We start from the raw sequence: 15,170 nt of genomic DNA on the forward strand, positions 1-15,170 counted from the left end.
AAGACTGGACTTTCATGCAGAGGAGTACCGTGACATTACGACAAGACGTGTTCACATAGCCAGGCCAACCTGGGTCCAAGCCCAGCTCCACCCTCCTGACCTGTGAGAATGGCTTAGCCGCCCCTGGCCTGGCCCCGCGCTTGTCAGATGGTGATGACCATCGGACCCATAGGACAGAACTGCTGTGTAAATAAGTGAGCATATGTAACACACTTAGAACAGTTCCTGGCGGGGGCACGTGCTTTGCAAATGTCAGCTCTTCTTACAGTTTTAAGTCTCCACAATTCTATTTGGTGGCTGAGATAGAGTAGGAGAAACACAACGCTTTATTATTTCTTTCTGGAGGATACAATATGTATTGGTGGCCTAGCTGAAAATTTTGATTTTGTTACTGGTTTTGGAAGTTTAGAGTGCCTTTGCCTGGAAAGATGAAAGGTGACATACTCCTAGATGAGGAGTTGTCGTGTCCCAACAGGCCTCTAGAGGGCAGCAGAGGCACCAGTGGCTGTCTGGTTCCTCTGCATCCACTAACCAGAAACCAGACTCAGGTTGGAAAAAGAGGTTAGCTCCACAGACTAAATTAGTGTGCAACTGTTTTCTTGGGGCAATGAAGCAAATAGCTATGAATAACCAGTACACACTATGTCTTTTTGGTATTAAGGCTAATCTTACATTTAACAATTTCCTACGAGTAAATCCATCTCACAAAATGCACTCACCTCACCCAAACTGTGGAAACATTAGACTTGTTGGAGAAAATTTTCAGCAAGCAGCTGAGTACTGGGAGTGGCTCAGTGATAAAATCACTGCCAGTTCCCACCAGCGCCAGTTCCCACCGGCACCGAGTACCTTCAGTTCTGACCCCTCTGCCTGGCCACCATCTCCGTTTAAAGTCTCCAAGCATGCAGAATTTCATATCAATTTTAAGGCTTTTCTGCATATGTTTCTTGCTATGAGCACTTAAATTTTTCTTATTTTTATTTTCTTGGTTTTGTGAAGTAAGGTCTCACTCTAGCTCAGGCTGACCTGGAGTTCACTCTATAGTCTCAGGGTGGCCTCAAACTCGTGGCGATCCTACCACCTCTGCCTCCCAAATGCTGGGATTAGAGGTGTGCGCCATCACACCTAGAAGCATTCAAATGTTCTTCTACAGTTTAGCTTTTCCTAAGGGCTGGGCAAATTCTCTTTAGAAATTACAGAACCATGGGCTGGAGAGCTGGTATAGTGGTTAAGGCACTTGCCTGCAAAGCCAAAGAACTCAGGTTTGACTCCCCAGCACCCATGTGAAACTGATGCAAAAGGTGGGGCATGTGTCTGGAGTTCATTTGCAGAAGCCAAAAGCCTTGGTGTTCCCATTTTCTCTCCTTCTCTCTCTCTTTCTCAGATAATTTTTTTTAATTACAGAACCAAAGATAAAAGTAAATTTTGAGCTAGGCATGATGGCACACACCTTTTTAAAAAAACATATTTAATTTTAATTATTTGACAGAGAAAGAGGGAGAGAGAGAGAGAGAACGGGCACACCGGGGCCTCCAGCCACTGCAGTCGAACTCCAGATGTGTGTGCCCCGTAGTGTATCTGGCTAACATAGATACTGGGGAATCGAACCTATGCCCTTTGGCTTTGCAGGCAAACACCTTAACTGCCAAGCCATCCCTCCAGCCCAAGCACACATCTTTAATCCCAGCATTTGGGAGAAAGAGGTAGGAGGATCATTGTGTGTTCAAGGCCAACCTGGGACTACATAGTGAATTCCAGGTCAGCCTGGGCTACAATGAGACCCTACCTCAAAAAAATGACATAATGTTCAGCAGTAAGCTACAAATTATGATGGGTGATGTCACCAGCAAGTTTTCAACATTCTGGATGCATAGAGCAGGTCTAAGGTGAGAGTGGGCGATCTTAAAGCAGATGATTGAGCTTATATTCAATTCCATTCTAACTAGCTATGTGATCCTGAACAAGTTATTTAATTTCTCTGTACCTCTGTTTCTCCTTTTGCAATGTAGAAACAATATCAGCATCTACCATATGAAGCTAGTGGGAAATTTAAGGACTTCATGCATATAATCTTCCAGAAGCAATTGGTAAGCACTAAAGAAGGGTTAGTTCTTGCGGCAGCTACCTTCTCATTGTTGGGACGAAACACTCAACCAGAAGCAGCGTGTGGGAGGAAAGGGTTTATTTCAGGCTTACAGATTCCAGAGGAAAGTTCCTCATGTTGGAGGAAGCTGACTCACTTCATCACAACCACTGCAGAGGAAGAACCACAAACCTGAGTGACTCCAAACACACAGGGGGGCTAGACTCCTCAACCCCAAGGTCCACCGCCTGCAACACACCTCCTACAGCAAGGCTCCACCTCCCAAATGCTCTGCCATCTGGGGACCAGGTAGGAAGCCCAATCATAGACACCCACGGCTATGATGACATTGCCGTTAAAGCCACCACTGTTCTCGTGATCTAGGACCTGAAACATCTTCTGCGAGCTCTTCTCCCCCTCATCCCCCTTCCTTGATAGTCATGGTGCACTGGAGAGATTAGCAGGAAATAAACCCACAGGGCATTTCCCTCCACAGGTATAAGCAAGAAAGAAGCCCCTTCCCCACTTCCTCAGGCTTCCCTTCTTGCTTTGCTTATCCCACTCTCTCCCTGGAATTGTTGACTTTGGGTCAGTTCTACTGCATTTTCTGTATAATGAAGGTTAGGTTCCTCTGCAGTTCTCTCTTGATCAATCATGTTCTAACATACCCGTCCTAAGAATCTTTGGAGAATTCCTTAACAGGGTACTTACCATCACACACAACCTGCCCTCTCTTTATGTATTATGAGAAGACAGGTAAGCATTATCCATTCTCCTCTTCTAAATCAGAAAAATAAAGAGAATTCCTTCAGTAAAAGAAAACTCTTAGTGGAAAACAAATGTTTTTAAGTTTCAGAAAATAAACTACATAAGCATGATGGGAAGTAAGATGATGATATACACAAATACTTATCAGGTCTCTGTTTCAAACTCTTGGTATAATAATGTAGAGATAGGGTCTACATCAATGCAGCTTATTAAGAAAGACTTAGGGAATTGCACTTTATATAATTCTATAAGGACTGAACAGATCTCACCAGTTAAACTGGTTTGGAAGTGAATATGCTTCAAGGTACACCTGTAGTCTCATGCTTCCTTCCTCCACTGTCTGAGCTCACCTTTAGCTACGGAACATGGATATCTGTCTGAAACTTAGCTCAACAAATTGTTCATTGATTTTATATCAAGCCTACTTATAGCACTTTTAGAAATGCAATTAAATTAAAATAGTTTATGCTGCTCAGCCCACTATGAAAACTAGAAAATGAATTGATGTGAAAAGAGGCTCTTTTCCCACATAGCATGGTGGGTAAGCGCATAGATTTTGGACTCAGACTGAAGGGTTAAGTGCCAGCTGTTCTTCTTGCGGAGTGAAGTTGTTGAGTGAGACTCGGTGGCCTTGGCTGTCCGGGACCCAGCGGTTACTTACCTGTGAGAATCGATGCAGGCGCTCCCGTCCCTCTTCTGTGTGCACCCGTGGCTCCACTCTCAGGGACTTCACACGCATGCATGCACGGCAAGTGCACGCTACCACACCTTCCTTGCTGCTCCTGGAGGCCATCAAGCGGCCAGCGTGCAGCAGATGGAAAGCACATTCCCTTGCCAAGCCTGCCCAGGCCTACCTGACGGGAGCAGGCCAATGCTGTCTCCTGAGGAACTCTGCCTGAGATACCTTACCTGCTGCCTCCCCTTCCAAGCTGCTCCCCCCTACACACACACACACACTATAGTCTGTCCTGGAGCCATCTCACCTCAGTGTCTGTTTCTGCCTGAGACTTAGCCCTTAACCCTCCTCGAGTGTATGGTGAACCATCTGTAGCTCCTCCAACAGTGCCCTGAATGCGTTGAAGAGTCGGGCATGTTGGCGACTGGAGGTGGACCTACAGCATGGAGAACAACAAGGGAGGAGACAGGGGCCTCAAACAAACACGCAACTCCTGAGAAATGTGCAAGGCGCCGACTAATCCACGTAATTGCCTCCCTTTGCCTCACTGGCTGGCCCTTTGCCCTTAATTACAAGGGAATGAAGGCTCTGGCTGAGTTGTAACGTGAAGTTCCTGGTGCCACCTGCCCCCCTGAGACCCACCACGGGCATTCAATTTAGTTAATAAGTATGGTTACTAGGAGACTTAAATGTTCTCTCTCCCGTAGGCTGCTGCTTCTTCTTTTATTTTTTTTAAATAAGTGAAACTCTTTGGTTCGTCCTTTAACCTGGTTTCACAGAGTAGTTTCAAGGTGGCTTGTTTGAAGGTAAGCAGCAGGAGTCTTAAGAACTTAATTTTAAGAAATTCAAAGAGCAAAGAATGCACTTTGTTCTTTGAGTTTCTTAAACCTATATTTCATTGCCTTTCATAATAATTTGTCTTTTATGGATAAAATATACACAAAATCACTGAGGGAGAACAGCATCTGAAGTGACCTTGGGAGACCAGTTTCTTCTGTTTTTAAGCGGCATGCACAGAGTATATTATTAAGATTTCTACCTGGTGGCATGTCTAGCCCACAGGTCGGCTCAGAGAGAGAGAATTTACTGTGTCTTTATTTTTCAGTTCAATAAAATAAGGGCAAAGAAACTTACTCACAGGATTCTTTTTTTTTTTTTTTTTTTGTAAGGTTTTCATTTATCAGCTCCTGGAATAAAAAAAAAAAAAAAAACTAATATAGGCAAAATCCCCACATAATAAACCAGAACTAAAGTACTAGTGTCTGGAGGAGGGGGTGCGCGTGTGAATTATTGTGATCCTGGGTCCTACAAAAATCATTCTTCTCCGTTTCTCTCATCTGACCCCACCGCAGGCTGGCTTTTGTCCACTTCACAGCACTTGGGCCATTAATGATCTCCTCCAGGCCAAATGGAATGCTCGGCCTTCCGTCCTGCTCACTTTAATCTATTTGTTGCCTTTGTCCGCCTCAACCACTCTCTTCCTCCTCCTCCATAACCTTCTCTTCTCCTAATTTCGTCTGATCCTTTAGTATTTCTGTTCTTTTCATAATATATTTTAAAAATAAAAATGAAAACGATAATTAGAGAAGATGGGGAAAAAGAACTCAATCCATACTGTATTATTTTATTATAGCTCTCCTCTAATTTTTCCTAGCTGGTTTTGATGTGTTATGAATAGAATTTTATATTCTTCTTTTCCTATGAAATGTCATACTTTAGTTATTTGACATCTTTATATCTTTCTTCCTTAATTCATGTTAATTTTTGCTCTCTTCCTGACTCTTGCCTCCTCCGTCTTTCCCTCTGGGCATTTATTCCACCACTCCCTCTCCCAAAAAAAGCCTCACTGAAGAGTCAAACAGTAGAGCACACATTCTCATTTTCTGCTCAGGTATCATAATTGTTCTAATGAGACAAATGTCATTTCAAACAAATGAAACCCCTCTCCAGTGTTCCCATCAAAGTATCCAAACTAAAACATTTCGTACTCTGGAAGCAATCTGGAAATTTATATAAAAGCTATGTTGTCTGAAATGTCTCAACTATATCTTTCCTCTAAATAATTCTCAAAATTTTCTTCAAAACTCCTAGAAAACTGGCAGATAGGGACAGATACTTAATCAGTGGTTTTTAGCAAGGCAAAAAAATAGAATACCATTTTTCAAATTATCTTCCAGATTGGACTATGAAATGTTAGTAATGGTTTTAGGGTTTTGTTGTTGTTGTTGTTTCTTTTCTTTTTTTTTTTTTTTTTTTTTTTTTTTTTTGAGGTAGGGTCTCACTGTAGCCCAGGCTAACCTAGAATTCACTATGTAATCTCAGGGTGGCCTTAAACTTGTGACAATCCTCCTACTTCTGCCTCCCAAGTGCTGGGATTAAAGGTGTGCTGGTTCTGGTTTTTAAACGAATATTTCCAAAAGAGTTTGAAAACACTAAATCAAGCAAATTCACTGTAAGAGTTTTCAGAGCCATTAAAACAGTCACAGCAGCATTGAGTTAAATTGGCAGATGTGGATGGTTTCCTTATATGAACACGCACTGGGAATCTCCAGAAATACTACTTGCAACTCTTCTCAACAAGAGGCAACTTACTTTTTAGAGATATTAAACAACAACTACCAAAAATGTCTTGTTGTAGCATTATTTTGGCTAGTTAAAAATCCCAGCCAGGCATGGTGGCACACGTTTTTAGTAGCAGCACTCTGGAAGCAGAGGTAAGCAGATAGCTGTGAGTTTAAGGCGAGCCTGGAACTACGGAGTGAGTTCCCGATCAGCCTGGGCTACAGTAAGACACCACCTCAAAATAACAAACAAAAACATCCCAATACTTCTAATGTCTATGAGCTGTGGGATAACTAAACAAATTATAGTACAATGAGATCATGTAGTCATTACAAATTATGACACAGGTCAATACTTACTGACGTTTACAGATGTAAAGTAGAAGAATAAGTCAGATTATAGAACAGTATGAAGTTTTAGAAAGTACAAATATGTTTGTAAAAGATGGCACCAAGAACAAAAAGTTAATGATAACTAGCTGTGATTGGTGAATTTCACTTTGCATCCTACATTTTTACCTGCGTTCATTGTTAGAACTAGTTATAAAATATATCTTCATTGAAGCAAATAGCTTTAAGCATTATTCAGTGGAATTTCACAGCCCTTGGTACCCACTGGTGTGCAATTAACGGTAACAAGCCAACCTTTCAGAAATTTGCTCTGAGCTGGGCCTTTTAAACACCAAATATTTTATAAATATTCTATCTTGTTAACAGCAGCGACAATAAAATTAATGATGATCTTTGTATATTGATATCTGTATTAGTCCTTCGCATTCCATTCTTCAGTGTTACTTGAATATTGAAAAGAATAATTTGAGTAGCTGGGAATGGTGGCACACTCCTGTAATCCCAGGACTCAGCAGTTGAAGAAGGATTGTAAGTCAGAGGACAGCCTGGGTTACACAGTGAGGCCCTGTCTCTAGATAAATAAGTAATATGTAAGCCAGTACACAAATAAGTACTTGAAAACCCTGAGAATCCTGGGAGGAGGAGAGAGCAGCTGTGTCCAAGACTGGATCGCCCTGCTCTGTGTAGTCATTGAAACTGGGGACAGGACATGTACAGATTGTGGCCTCGCTTCCCTCAGCTCTAGGAGGAGGCCGTAGGACCAAATGCCATGGAGATGCCCTTTTCCAGGTTGGTGACCTGATCTAAGGCATCTCTGCCAGCTGTGGCAATGTTTCTGGAAACGAAGCAGAAATTCTACTTTTAGGACGTATCCTAACAACTTATTCAAAATTGCAAGCCATGTTTTAAAAATGACAAAGACATCCATTTCAACACCAAAACGGGAAAAACAGTAGACAGAAACTATATCAAACAAGAAGTTAAACAAAATGTGGTATATTCTAGAACATCAGAACATACCATTAAAATGAGGCAAAAAGGCCAGGCATGGTGGCACCCGTCTTTAGTCCCAGCATTTGGGAGGCAGAGGTAGGAGGATCACTGTGAATTCGAGGCCACCCTGAGACTACATAGTCAATTCCAGGTCAGTCTGGGCTAGAGTGAAACCCTACCTTGAAAAAGGAAAAAAAAGAATGAATGAACCAAAAAGAGATTTATAACATATTTTTAATTGAAAGAGTAGGTAATAAGATGGCATATACAATACCAATTTTACAGGAATAATTTTGTTGTAGAATATTTATATGAATACATAATATTTACATGTACAAAATTTATATGTACATAAAGTATAGAAAAATCTATTACAAAAACTTTACCCTGATAATCACTGGGTATACATGTGTTTACTGAACTTTATTCAATTAATATACGCTGTTTATAAAGCAATAAAATGTGTGGCCTTATATCCTGAGTAACATAAACAAAATATGCATGTTCAAAGAAAAAAATGAGGGCTGGAGAGATTGACTGACTGTTAAGACACTTGCATGTAAAGCCTAAGGACCCAGGTTTGATGCCTCAGAACCCACATAAACAAGATGTGTATGATGCATGTGTCTGGACTTTGTCTGCAGTGCCTAGGGGCTCTAGAGTGCCCATTTATTCTCTTTCCCTCTCATAAAATGAATAAATAAAATTTTTTTAAAAGGAAAACATAAATTCAATTGAATTAAATCAGCAAATGTTTGCTTAATCTGGTAGCCTAATACTACTGTTTCAAAGATGCCTGACCTCTTTTCCAAAAGTCATAAAATTTTTGTAAGGACAGAAATAATTATTTGTTATTTCTGCATGTGTATGTGTATATGTTTGGGTTTGCATGTATGTGGAGGTCGGAGGACAACCTTGGGGTGTGTCTTCTCTCCTGCCTTCTTTTTGGCCCAGACGTCTGTATTGCCACTGTTTCTTATAGCTTTGGGATTCTCCTGGCTCCAGCTCCCATTGCCATAGACGTATTGGGATTACAGATGCATTAGCCGTTTCATATGTATGTAGGTGCCGAAGAGGATAGAAATTAGGTCAGCAGGCTTGCAAGAAAGTGCCTTTAACCACTGAGCAATCTCCCAGCACCAAGACATAACTTTTAAATACCTTTAAAAAATATGAATTCATTCAATTGCATATGCCCTTTTATTCTTGATCCACATTAGTCTGACATATCAAATGATGTAGACACACACAAGTGCCCATGAGTAGGACTTAAAAGACATCAAGGCGCCTTACTCTAAAAGTCTAGCATATAACTCCCTCTCTGTCAGAGAATCGGCTTCTCTCTTTCAGACAGATGCAGATCCTAAGGAGAGAGCCACCCCAGCATCCCTCAAAAGGGCCCCGGCTGAAACTAAGGAAAACTGGCGAAACAAGCAAGGGTGCTGTTTTCCTGATGAACCAGATACCAGCACAAGGGGGAAGGAGATCAACACAGAGAAAAATCAACGCCTACCAAGTCAGAGAGCCAGAGCCTCAGAGGCCCCCAACACCTCATCACTGAAGCAGACCAAAAATGAACCCAACATGGCTCAGGGAAATTTTGCAGAAGAGGGGACGGAAAGAATGTCAGAGCCATATTGTGGGTCATGATATGCAGAGACATTTATCGTACCAATAACTGTGGGCTAACTCCACAATGCACGACCCATATACCTCAACAAGGAGGGGCCAATGGGAAGGGGGTAGGCCATGGATGAGCCTAATAATGGTACCAAACTGCCTGTATTTGCTGAATACAAAACTAATAAAAAGAAAAAAAAAATAAAATAAAAGTCTAGCATAAATTTACTATAAGATTCAACAAACTATAAGGAATAATTCCAAGTATTCTCTGTAATGACACTGTAATACCATTAACATTCATGCATCTAAAATCCAAAGACTTATGTTTTTGAAAAGGTGGTGGGCCAGGGCGTGAAGGTACATGCCTTTAATCCCAGCACTTGGGTGGCCAACGTAGAGGACCACTGTGAATTCGAGGACAGCTTGAGAGTACATAGTGAATTCCAGGTCAGCCTGGGCTAGAGCAAGACCCTACCTCAAAAAAATAATAATAATAATGGTGGAATCCACAAATGGTTAGCAATTTTAATTTTGCCTAAAACATTGAAAAGAATATAAACTATATCCTCTTTAATTTAGAAAGACATTTTAATCTTGCAAACGTTATGGTGCCAGGTTGTTTTCCTTTGTGATTAGGGCATCTGATGTAGCCCAGGATAGCCTGGGTCTCATAGTCACCCTGTCTCTGCTATTTGTGTGCTGGGATTACCAGGATGCACTGCCAGTCAGTGATCTCAGGATGGTTATCATGTGCCTAGAAAGACAAGTCAGTTCAGACAAAAATAGAAATAGTGTGCGGAGGAGCTTTTTTCTCACTTTGTAGCATATCACTGATAATTCTTGCAAACACTAACCCTTCTCTTATCTTTCTCCTCTTATCATCTCTCCTTTCTGCTTATTTTTTTATTTTCTTCTGCACACAGGACATCTTTATATTTAAATGAATTTTATAGTATATATGACTTGAACAAAATAATAGACTTATTTATGACATTCCATACACATATATAATGTACTTTGGTCATATTCAATCAGAGTGTGCCTGCTTATGGTGCTGGAGGTGGTATTTCTCTCTGTGGAGCTGTGAAGTGGGGCCAGCTTCTTCCATCATTATGGAACTCCTCCTGGATCTGTAAGCCTCAAATAAATTCCCTTCCTCCCATGACTTTGTATCAGATCTGGACGTTCATCCCGGCAATATGAAGCTGACTGTGACAGAATTGGTACCAGAGAGTGTGTTGTTGCCACACAATAAATTTGACCATGTGGATTTTGGTCTTTTGGAACTTTTAGTTTGGAGGAATGGACATGGACTTGGTGCTTGCAACTAAAGGTGCCTTCCAGACTGGCAAGCCAAGATTTATGGACTATTCTGGTGAGAGTTTGAAAATGCTAAGTGCAGAGAGAATTGCATTTAGAGGCTTTGCTTATAAACTTTCTAAGGAGAAGGAAAGACTATAGAGAGCTTTGTTGGAACTGGGCTACTGGAATAAGAGTTGGCTATGTTCTTCTGCCCATGCTCAGAGAGTTTAATCAAGGGCTAAATTTCCAATGGACTGATGTGCTTGGCCAAAGATATGGAACTTAGAAATATGTGACTTAAAATTGGAGAAATTCAAACAAGTTAAAAACTTATAGACACAGGGGCTGCTTGTATGGCTTAGTGGTTAAAGTATTTGCCAGAAAGCCAAAGGACCTTGGTTTGATTCCCCAGAACCCATGTAAGCCAGATGCACAAGGTGGCATCTACGTCTGGAGTTTGTTTGCAATGGCTAGAAGCCTTGACATGCCCATTCTCTCTCTATGTCTGCCTCTTTCTCTCTCTCTCTCTCAAATAAATTAATAAATTAAATTAAATTAAATTAAAACTTATAGGCACAGAGACTGGTTTTAGGTTACTGAAACTGCTATTGTCAAATACATTAAGGAAGATGACCCAACTATTTTACACTGTAACAGTGGAAAGGATGCCAGAAGAAAGGCTGAATGGCAGAAATGTAAACTCTTTTGAAAGAAGCTGACTGAAAGGAAGACTCCTACTCTTCAAGATCAAGATTTATTGTGTCCCTGAATTAAGAATATGGCTAGTATTGGTTTTAGAAGCATGAAAAATGTGTGGCATGGGTCATAAAGTGCATATGGTTCCAGGAACCACTTCTAAGACATGACATGAAGCAGGACCTGATATCTCTGATAAACAGGCCAGCAATTAAAAGCCACTGAAAGATAGACCATGGTTTGCAATGGAAACCTGAAGATGTTTAGATATACCAGCATTGTGTAAGGGCTACCATGGAGCACTGTTGGCTCAGGATAGAAGTTTTCCCTGGATACTTGACCTAGCTGGAGGGGTGGAATTGGTGAAATCCAGAGACTGTCAGTCACTAGTTGTAATATCAAAGCTGAATTGCAGATGCTTGATGGCTATTGAGTTTTCATTGGTCCAGTCTCTCCTTGTTATACATTTTATCATGTTTATTCTGTGCCATTATATGTTGGAAGTATATAACTAGTTTGATTTTACAGGACTCAGTTAAGAGACAGTCTTGAATCTCTGATGAGACTTGGGACTTTGGAACTCTCTTAAATTGGTAAAGACTATGGGGACCGTTGAAGTTGGATTGAATACAGTTTTCAATATGAGATGGTTATGATTCTATTGGGGTCAGGGACAGAGTGTGGTAATTTGAATGGATGTCCCCCAGTAGATTGAGGACTTTATTAGAGTGTTAGATCTCCAGCTACTTGGCTGGAGGAGGTTTCACTATGGGCAGATCCTAGGGTCCAGCCCTAAGGTGTTGCTGGGAGTAAATCTGGATTCAAACCTAAGGTATGCAGACTGCTTGAGCTCTGCCTGAGGGTTCCTGAAGTGTGCTTGTCTATGGTGCTGGCTGGGTATTCCTCTGTGGATCTGTGAAAGGGTTCCAGCTTTCACTGTGGTACTTCCCCTGGATCTGTACACTCCAAATAAATTCCCTTCCTCCCACAACCATTTGTTTCATCCCAGCAATGTGAAGCTGACCGTAACACCTTCCTTTTCATGCTTCCCAAACTAACGTTTATGTTTTGTCCTCACATTGTTTGTAATATTTGTATAATACCTCTACTAATATTTATTTATTTAATATTTTTTCCTCTATGCCTCCCTCCAATACAAGAAAAATCCATGAAGTTGGCTCTGATGGACTAGCTGTATGTGGTAACCACCCTGCTATTGCCATGGCTTAGATTTGACATGTCCCCTTCAGAAAAGGAAAACAAAAAGCAATGTAAGAAGAAAATGCAAGTTTCATCTGATGCATGCTAAGTGCTGCATTTCAGAAACACAAGCCAGTGGGTACATCCCCAGTTTTTTCATAATAGTAGCCTTCAGAGTTCATGCAGATTAATTTATTTACTCTCTAGAATAATTCAGATAATCATCTGGCTCTTACATTAGCTATATTTAATGATAATAGGTAAGTTCATTTGTCATCAAGCAAACAAGGTATTCTCTTTTCCAACTTAAGGAAATATGAGATTTTTGCCATAATTTAAACAGTTGCCTAATAGTAGCCATTTAAGGTTACAGAATATTTATTTTATTTTATTTTTATTTTTGGTTTAACAAGGTAGGGTCTCTCTCTAGCCCAGGCTGACCTGGAATTCACTATGTAATCACAGGCTGTCCTAAAACTCACAGTGAACTTCCTATCTCAGCCTCCCAAGTACTGGGATTAAAGGTGTATGCCAACATATCCAGCATTTTACTAATTTTTAACCCTTGTTAGGGAAAAAACAACATTAAACTAAGCCAAAGATTTCTTTTAAGTGTTGCAATTGTTTTCCACTGAGGTGACATCTGACCAGGCTCAGTCAGCTTCCACGTGGGTGAGTGACTTTTGGCCACATTCTGCTTTAACATAGATTCTTCCTCAACTCACAGCTATTAACTTTTTCCTTCCTGTGTTTTTCTTCTCTCCTCTGAAAGAAGTAACCCTAAGCTGTTGTCTTCAAATCCTGTGTAACAATGAAACTTTTCCCTTGGGCAGAAGAATTGCTGAAGACCAGAAGAATCCCGCTTCACCTTTCCTATGGGGAGCTTTTCCGCCCACATGGAAAACCAACCTGGATTTCCACAGAAAACACTTAAAAGCTGGCTTCATGGGAGTTGCTCAAGGTCATGGCCTTTGGAAGCAAAGTCAAATTCTGCAGCCCTTCTGCCCCCTTCCCGCAGCCACTAGATGACACTGCCTCCCCAGAGATGACGGTGGCTCACTACTGCACAGGCCAGAGAGCTCAGCAAAGCAAGGCTTCTGAGCTTTGCTCTATCTGGTACATCAGTTTTTTTTTTTTTTATTAATAATTACTATTATCTTGGTGGACAAAAATAATAATGAGACATTCCAGAGAAAAATGCTGACGTTTGTAGATCTCACTCAGTACCATTCACGTCAGGAATGGAGCTTTTTGTGGTGGTGGTGTTCAGTTTCTTCAAATGGCTGGAATTAGTATATTCTTGAGGTCATGAGGACCAAGTCAGTCCACCCCCATTACCACACTATGCGAGCGTGGCTGATGGTCCAAGGATCTGAGAGTCATGCCTGCGCTATTTCTCTGGCTTTCTTGCTCCTTCCTCTGGCATGAATAGTTTCTAAGGGAGGATTTTGCTGCCTAGCAAAAAATGCTGCAGTGCAGCCGAGATGCTGTCACACTGTGAATTATGCATGAGGGCACTTCATGCACCTCAACTGGAAGCAAGGATGGTTTTTGTCCACATCTGCACTTTTGCTTGCCAGGGAGACGCACAGCAAAGGCGCTTTGGCCCTGGGGTCCACATGTATGCCGTGCCCACATCCTCAGCTCTGGGATCAGGAATAACAATATGCCCCTCAAACAGCGTCCACACCCATCACCTGTCCAATTGCTGGTGACTCCTTCGGTATAACACTGAGCAATGCTAATGGAGAACTCTTTGCTTTTCCTAGATTTGCCTACTTAGAATGATTTTCCACCGTTTGAACATGGTGTAGTAAGTCTAGGAGCTAGTTAACAAGCATGACCATGTAATATGCTCATGTAATTAGAGTGTGCCCACCTATCTAAGCATTAGTAGTCCTTTCATTACTTCAAAAACACAGCAAATACCACATAATCCAATCCATAATCCAAATACCATGTGTGCGCACATACATACGCACACAGGCCTTAGGACAGACTTGGATGTCATTCTTTAATTGCTATCCACCATTTTTTTGAGACAAGATCTCTCTCACTGGCCTCGTACTTGCCAAGTAGGCTAGGTTGGCTGGCCAGCAAGCCTCAGGGATCAGCCTGTCTCCCCAGCAGGAATTAAAAGCCTAAATTAGCGGGGGCATGGTGGTGCACACCTTTAATCTCAGCACTAGGGAGGCAGAGGTAGGAGGATCGCTGAGTTTAAGGCCACTCCTGAGATTTCATAGTGAATTCCAGGTCAGCCTGGGCTAGAGTGAAACCTCACCTTGAAAAAACAAAAAAACAAAAACAAAAAAGCAGAAGTCACCATGCCTGGCTTATTTTCTAGGGACTTTGAGGGTTGAATTCAAGTTCTCCAACTTGCAAAGAAAGTCCTTCACCAACGGAGCCATCTCCCTAGCCCAACATGTGGTATTTATGGAGATGCATATGCATATATCGAGAGAGAGAGAGAGAGAGAGAGAGAGAGAGAGAGAGAGAGAGAGAGAAAGAGAGAGAGGGAGAGGAAGGGAGAGAGGGTGTGTAACTGATGACTGATTGCCAATAGCACAGACAAACCCTTCGCAGGCAGAGGTGGTCACGGAAAGCGATGTTGCAGACAGCAGCCTCCTCAGAGCAGCCAGGACTCCTAAGACAGAAGTCGGGTGTCCACAGCTAGAAGGAAGAGCGTGGTCTTCTCCATGCAGAGCCATCCCTGCGGCAGCATCTGACAGGCTGGTGACATGAGGACCATGGTATTAGGCACAGGGAGACACCAGGCAGATGAAGCATCACATATTTAAGAAATCAGGTGTGGTGGTTTGAATCAGATGGTCCCCATAAACCCATGTGATGTGAATGCTTGTTTCCCTGCTGGTGGCAATTTGGGAGGTGGAATCTTGCTGGAGGTGTTTCTGGGGGA

Source organism: Jaculus jaculus, chromosome 1 (genome assembly GCF_020740685.1).
Source record: "Jaculus jaculus isolate mJacJac1 chromosome 1, mJacJac1.mat.Y.cur, whole genome shotgun sequence".
Classification (NCBI taxonomy): Eukaryota; Metazoa; Chordata; class Mammalia; order Rodentia; family Dipodidae; genus Jaculus; species Jaculus jaculus.